Source organism: Rhinolophus hipposideros (genome assembly GCF_964194185.1).
Source record: "Rhinolophus hipposideros genome assembly, chromosome: 11".
NCBI classification, from domain to species: Eukaryota; Metazoa; Chordata; class Mammalia; order Chiroptera; family Rhinolophidae; genus Rhinolophus; species Rhinolophus hipposideros.
Genome location: NC_138057.1, coordinates 16562811 through 16569760, shown reverse-complemented (window position 1 = coordinate 16569760; position 6950 = coordinate 16562811). Strand labels below are relative to the sequence as shown.

The following is a 6950-nucleotide window of genomic DNA, read 5'->3' as shown; positions in this document are numbered from 1 at the left end:
ATTGGTGTGAATTTTGCCTCCAGAAATCTCAGAAATGGGTTAGAACAGCATATTGATTAAGTCACAGCAAGACCTCACTACATTCAAGAATGAAAATGTATTCCCTCTTCACCAATCATTGCGAAATTTCCCGACTTGTAGTCAACATAGGCTTTACAATGAGTTTATGACAACATTAAGATGTAATCCTAATTTAAGGCCAACCACAGAGAGGTGCCCCAGATTTTAATATAAATTCATTTTTCCTATACATTTTCCAGAGAGAAATAAAAGTTCAAAAAGTAAGTTGCTCATTGAAGTTGGATTCCCAGTCTTTTAAGTTCCAAATCAAGTTTTCTTGAAATTTTTGCATTAAAAGACCAAAGAGATTAAACTATGACATTCATTCTTGCCCATGTATTATTTATTCTACTTTGTCTCAGTAGGAGGGACTTCGGGACTGTGGATATGGCCTTCTGCATCTAGGTCTGGCACGAATAGTTTGAAGCTGGAGTCTTGTTAGTGCTTTATGGTACTCAGATCTCAACTGCCTTTGCAGTCCTGGTCTCCTTGTCTGAAAATCACACTGAGAAACAAAATCATAAAAAGCTGTTTTTCTTCCATTGCTTAAAAAGCCTGTCTAGACAAAGACTGTTTTCCATATAATTAAATCTGCCTCAGCTGTGCCTGCCTAGATAAAAGCTGTACCTGTATATTTCAAGGTCAGTTGCTGAGTGCTACACATTAATGCCTTATTAGCTTTAATTTTCTAAGCACTCCGCCCCCCTGAAAATAACTTCAGTTTATAAATACTGTGTTTCCCCCAAAATAAGACCTAGCCGGACAATCAGCTCTAATGCATCTTTTGGAGCAAACATTAATATAAGACCCGGTCTCATTTTACTATAAGACCCAGTCTTATATAAGACTGAGTCTTACATTAATGCTTGCTCCAAAAGACGAGGTCTGATTGTCCAGCTAGGTTTTATTTTTGGGGAAACACGACAGTCAGTTAGCTACTGTGGTCTGTCAGTCTCAAAATCTCACATGGCCCAAGCTTACTGAAGTCTAAGTCCTTAAGCACTCTCCAAATATAATTCATTATCTATTCTTCCAACGTACAGTACCAAATCAAAGGACCAAATATTGGGATTTTAGGGGCTGATAAATTATGTCCATTTGTTCTTTTCCACTGATTGATAAAATTTGATGAAAGTATCACAGTTAATTCTGTTTGGAGAATGTAACTTAGAAAATGACCGTGAAAATGTTTTTTCCAGTTTCTTTCTTCTCCCCACCTACTGTTCTCCCATTCCCTGCCGCATTGCCAGTCTACTTGAGACAGGTTACCTGAGGGAAAATTCTGGTCTCTCCAAATCAGTCTCCTCTTGGTACTGGGCATGGAAGGAAGAGACTTCATCCCCATTGTTTATGACCTGTTAATCGATTATTATAAAAAGTGGAGTAATGGCTGTTACTGATGAACTTGGCAACTCACATCCTCTGGGGAATGCATGAGTCAGGAAGGGATGGGCAAGAGGCCAAGAACATTACAGTAGGAAGTCCCACACGGAAACAGAAGAAAAGGTGGAGAGGCCAGCAGCTCTCATAAATAAATCAAATATATGACTATTAACTCCAAAGATTCACCACTTTATCAATAAGTTCATATTTGGGAAGCATAGCAGTACCTTATTAAGAAAATATTATAGCTGATAGTTGCCATCAATGTTCAATCTTCTTAGGGAGAGGTGGAATGCTTCTTACCCTGTAGATATTTGTCTGAGGAAGTAGTGAAAAGAATTAAGCAAGATCAGGGAAAACTGGAATTGTTTTGTGTGGAAAATAGCAAGCTGGGGAAAAAAGTGTATAATGATGGCTCTTTTCAAGAGCCCTAAGAGCTATCATATGAAAGAGGCACTTAATTTACTGTGTGTAAGTAGAAAAGGCAGAATTAGGGCAACATGATAGAAGGTTCAAGGAAGTAGATTTAAATTCACTACAGAATTTTTTTTTTCAAAATTAGAACTGATAAAAATGGAAAGGGAACACTTGAAAAATACTCATCTTGTATCATTTGATGTATGTGGGCAGAGGCTGGATACAACAGAAAAGCTAGACTAGAAGATATGGCATGGGGTGGGCAGTACACTGAATTACTCAAAAGTCCTCTGACTTCTGATCATGTTAGGAGGTTGTCATGGTAACAGGGACATTGCACAAGCATTGTTCATGGGATACAATCATAAAGCCATTTATTTGGTCTTCCATCGTTCCTTTACATCTGCTCACTAGGGCAACTTTTACCACTGACCCTGAAATGAAAATTTGGGCAGGCTTCTCTATTTACTTTTAGGAAATACAAAGGTGTACAGTAACTTTAAGTTGCAGAAAAAAATCCCAATCCCTTAATTACAATATTCTCTCCCATGTTATAACATAAACCCCAAATGTGATGTAAGATTGAGGCTTTCTCTCTTTTCTCCTATCCTGGGCCTTCTGCAAATGGGACACCTGCTATTGGAGAAAGATATCACATCCTTTCTTTTAGTTCACCATTCTACCTCTCCTTACCCATCTTATGATTCAAGATTTTGACTCCTTTGGGGTGAAAGCTGGGAGGGTAATGAGGTACAGCGTGCTGGAATGTAGTTATTAGACTGGTACAGTGGTAGCAATCTAGTTTTGACACTGTTTGGAGTAGACGTATACCACAGGCACGACCTTTATCTTTTAAGAATTATCATCTGTATTGCCTTTTTGGCGGAGATAAAAATCATCTTCGCTTCTTGCTTACTCCTCCTTTATTCCCTTAGGATCTGGGGATACCTTTAACACCCCTCTGTTGACATGTTTTTATCATATGTGCCCTGTGGATATGACACACCCACCACCAGCTTTCTTTCTTCTGTGTATATAGGCCATGTCTACCCCTCAGGAAACACTCATGGATCCTTTGTTTCAACAAATTCTGGGAGTGTAGTTATTTGTAAATCATAATCTTCTAGTCTTCTTTCACTAGCTTATCAAGTCAGACTCCTGATTAATAGTTCATTGATCTGCAAAACTGGAGGAGACAGGTATTAAAGTGTCAACTCAAGTTGTAAATCCAAACCTCCCACTCACTGGGGGTCAGTAGAGACCAGAATACCACCCTCTCCCAAAAGAGCATCATATATAATTCTTTTGTAATTTCCACTCTCGGCCCTTTTATAGAACTATAAATAGAGGTAAGTCTTTTAAACCATGAATCTTACATACATTTTTCACACACCTATTTTTGAAAGCCTTACAGGAAACTTTATATTACAAATGCCTTTGGTATTTTGTATCTGTATAGGGTGATAGCCAAAACTTCAGTTTTAATACTGTGTGGAAAATACTTATGCTAAGTGGAGCTAACCTAAAGGAGATGCTTAGGCAGTACCTACCAGTAAAGGAAAGAACAGATCAACCAACATTACTATAGATAAGTGACTTTCAAATGAATGGCTGGAACAATAGAGACAGTTAATACCGGGGCTGCCAAAAAATGTGTACAAGCGGACACTTTGGTCAGCGTTGCTCAACCAGTAGTTCCCTGTACTCAGAAGTGCCTAGACGCTGATGGTAACCACCTTGAGCACCTTTTGTAATTGCAGAAGTCAAACGTGACTTGTATTCACCTTTTGTTGTTGGTATATATTGAGTATTACAGTTTTGATAGTTTTCCTTTCTTAAAATGTGTATGCATTTTTTTGGCACCCTCTGTATATTCCCCCCACAACAGTAAACTTTCCAACTTCTTAATAATCTTCTGATTTGTGCCCCAAAGATGTCTCAGACCTAACCTGTTCAAAGAATGATCTCATTTAATCTTATCTCCAACAAATATGGTCCATTTCCTGGAATCTCAATTTTGATTTAACAGCGTCACCCACTACTCCATTTCCAAAGCAAGAACATTTAAGCTTTAAATACTTAGATAGGAGGCCATGGGAGAAAACTCATAACCTTCTAGGATATAGTCCCGTGGATGCATTGATGGCAATTCCCTTTGTGTCAATCCTCGACTGAGGACAAAAAACCGTGTTGTTGTTACGTTGTCTAGTTTCTAGTTGCTAGGTAACCACTTGTTACATGATAATCAGCACTGTCTTTTTTACAGACCTAAGTCAGCTGCCAGTAGGGGGCAAAATGATCTCCTTAATAGGTGTTACTGAAATTGTGTATGGCAACATTTCTTCCAAACGTATGACATGAAAATATGTATGTGTGTACATTGTGCTGCAGCAGGCTACATCAAAAAAACTCTACCCAGCTACATACGCGTATTCCATTCTATGGAAGATGAAGCAGGAAAATAACATTATTTTCATTTTTATGAAGCCATGTGTAAGGTCAGTGGATTAATAAATGAAATCTGAATTATTCATCAGTCTGTGTGTCATTCTGATCTTTAAAATCAATGCTGATATAGTAGAAATGCATCAACTCTCCCCAAGCCAATATAATTTTCTCCTTCCTTCTTTTTCTTTCATTTTTAGCCATTAACCTTTATTTGGGATTTCGGAATCTGGATAAATCTCCATACATTGCCCCTAACAACCATAACACACATTAATAATTTATGTGCCTGAGTGTAGAGGGTGTTTGTGAAGGAGCATTTCAGTGTGTGACCTCACAGAAGTATACCGATTTCCGATTCACTTTAGTTAACTTAGGCAGAGACTAACTTAGGAATTTTCTATATTAACAACGAGTATCTGTGAACTCTTCAGAATCTGTTAGGCAGAGATGAGTAGGATTCTGTGTATACTTTTAGCAAACAAATTATTTTGTTTCCTTTTTTTTTAATACAAATTTACGTGGAGAAAATGGCATTCATTCTAAAGGGTGATTTGTTCATTTCTTTGCATTTACATTGATTTTTGCCTTTGCCTTCACCCCTATAGACACGTTTTTCTTTGGCCTTTTTGAAATTGCCCATAATAAATGCTTAGTACTTGCTAAGCAATTCTCTCTCCTTGTGTTGCATTAAGACATGCCAAATTAAAAGAATATTCACGGCATTAATTCCTGAGCTACTGAAGTGGTATTTTCCATGTTAACATTTTTTGTTTTTTGAAAGCTTACTTTCAGGAACTGCTGTAAAAGAAAGACTTCTAATTTAATGAGTTACTGAGAATATAAATAGAAGAGGGGGAAATCCCTTCATTCTCAAACACTGAAGACTGTATGTTATGGATTTAGAGTAACAGTAATTCCTGACATTAATAATGATACAACATTTATCAAGTGTATACTATGTGCCAGGTAATGTCTCAAGTATTTTACATCTACTGTACTTAATTTTCACAACAACAAATAAGATAAGCCCTGATTATAATAGCTGTCCTACATAAGAGACGTCTGAGGCTCACCCAAGTTCACATAGCTATTACGTGGAGGAGTCAGACTTAACCCAACCTGTCCGGCTGCAGAGCTTTCACTAAAAGCTGCTGCCTCTTGATACCTGGGCCAGGCAGTGGCCTGTGAGTCATACAACGATAGGGAGTCTTTTCCTTTCCAGTTAAATAATGGTAATGTCTGTTTGGGGTGTTTTTTAGAATGTAAATTGGAATGCTTTCCATTATGCTGCATTCTCTATATCGGAGGATGAGTAATATGCATATGAATGACACTTTTTTGTGCAATCTTCAGAGATTCAAGATCTATATTCACTGGGGGGTGGTACCTAGGAAAGTATATTTTTCATAAGTTCCCAGGATATTGTGATGCAGTCACTCTTCAAGTAAGCCTGTGGACAACTACTTGAAATCAAACCTCTGAAAGAATATGCCCCTATCTACACAATAACATAAAAGATTTTGGCAAGGAACCAGATGGCACAGATGGGTGTAGGTGGTAATTAGTTCAACTAGAGCTACCCTATAAAACATTTCATCACACTGTTGGTTCCAAAGCCACGTGTCTTGTCCCTGGAGGGCCAGTGTTGACTGCTAATTTTCTAGTTAGCTCTGCCACGGGATGGTGTTCTCTTTGCAATGGAGACTCAGTAAATAATAGAACAATAATCATAAACACAAATTTAGCACTCACCACATGTGTGCGAGGTGCTTTATATACAGTAACTCCTCTCATCCTTCCTGGGAGTTAGATTCCTTTTTCATGCCGACTTTTCTCCTCAGGAGACTGAAAACAGAGACGTTCAGAGCAAGTAGTGATAAGTAGCAGAACTGGGATAAGATTGACTATGAGCTTCAAGAAAATGTCTCAAGTGATAGCATGAAGCAAATCACTGCTCATCTTTGCCAATCCAAAGACAAAGATGGATACTGTGTATTATTACAGTGTTAAGGCATGTCTACGTAAATTTAAGGGCATCTCTTGCCTGATGCGCTTCATTTCCCCACCCCATGTCTTTCCTCTGTCTCCATCACTTTTCTCCCAATCCCTCTTTTTCCTTCTTTCTTCCCTCTCTTCTTCCTTTGCTGTAATTAAAACTGCTTACGGAAGCCCACATTTAGTAAAATAGAAAGGGAAAATAATTCTTATCCAAATACTTTAATAAATATATTTGTAAGTATTATTTAACATAAACATGACTTAAGTAAAAATTAGCGTACTGTTCTTGAGACAAATGTCCATTTACCTGAGCAAAGCCCTCAGTTTTGCTGGGTGAATGAGAAGGAAGTGGATTTTCTGTACGTGGCTACCCACGTCCCCGCCTAGGAATATTAAAGATTGGAGAAAGTGTTAGGGCTTGGTAAATATTTCAGCGTGCCTCAAGGCTGTGTTAGGCAAGCACTTCTTGTATTTTTAATATCATAAAGGAAACAGTGACTGGCAGGTAAACATTTTTCTCTGATTTAGAGAGGAAGATGAAAATATTCTCTTGGGCTTCTAATCCCCTGGGATTTCTACCACAACCTCGGGATCAAATCCAGGAGCAATACTGGCTGAGCTGCACACTGCGGCCACTGGGAGTG

General features: G+C 38.2%; 1 long non-coding RNA gene across 1 annotated transcript; it reads right to left on the bottom strand.

The window, feature by feature from the left end:
- Nucleotides 1-255: 255 nt before the first annotated feature.
- On the bottom strand, nucleotides 256-6123 carry LOC308505172. The gene is made up of 4 exons (XR_013994473.1): nucleotides 6061-6123; nucleotides 1671-1761; nucleotides 1330-1415; nucleotides 256-565 (listed from the first exon to the last, which is right to left on the bottom strand). It is a non-coding gene; the product is annotated as an uncharacterized lncRNA (long non-coding RNA).
- Between the last annotated feature and the right edge of the window lie 827 nt (nucleotides 6124-6950).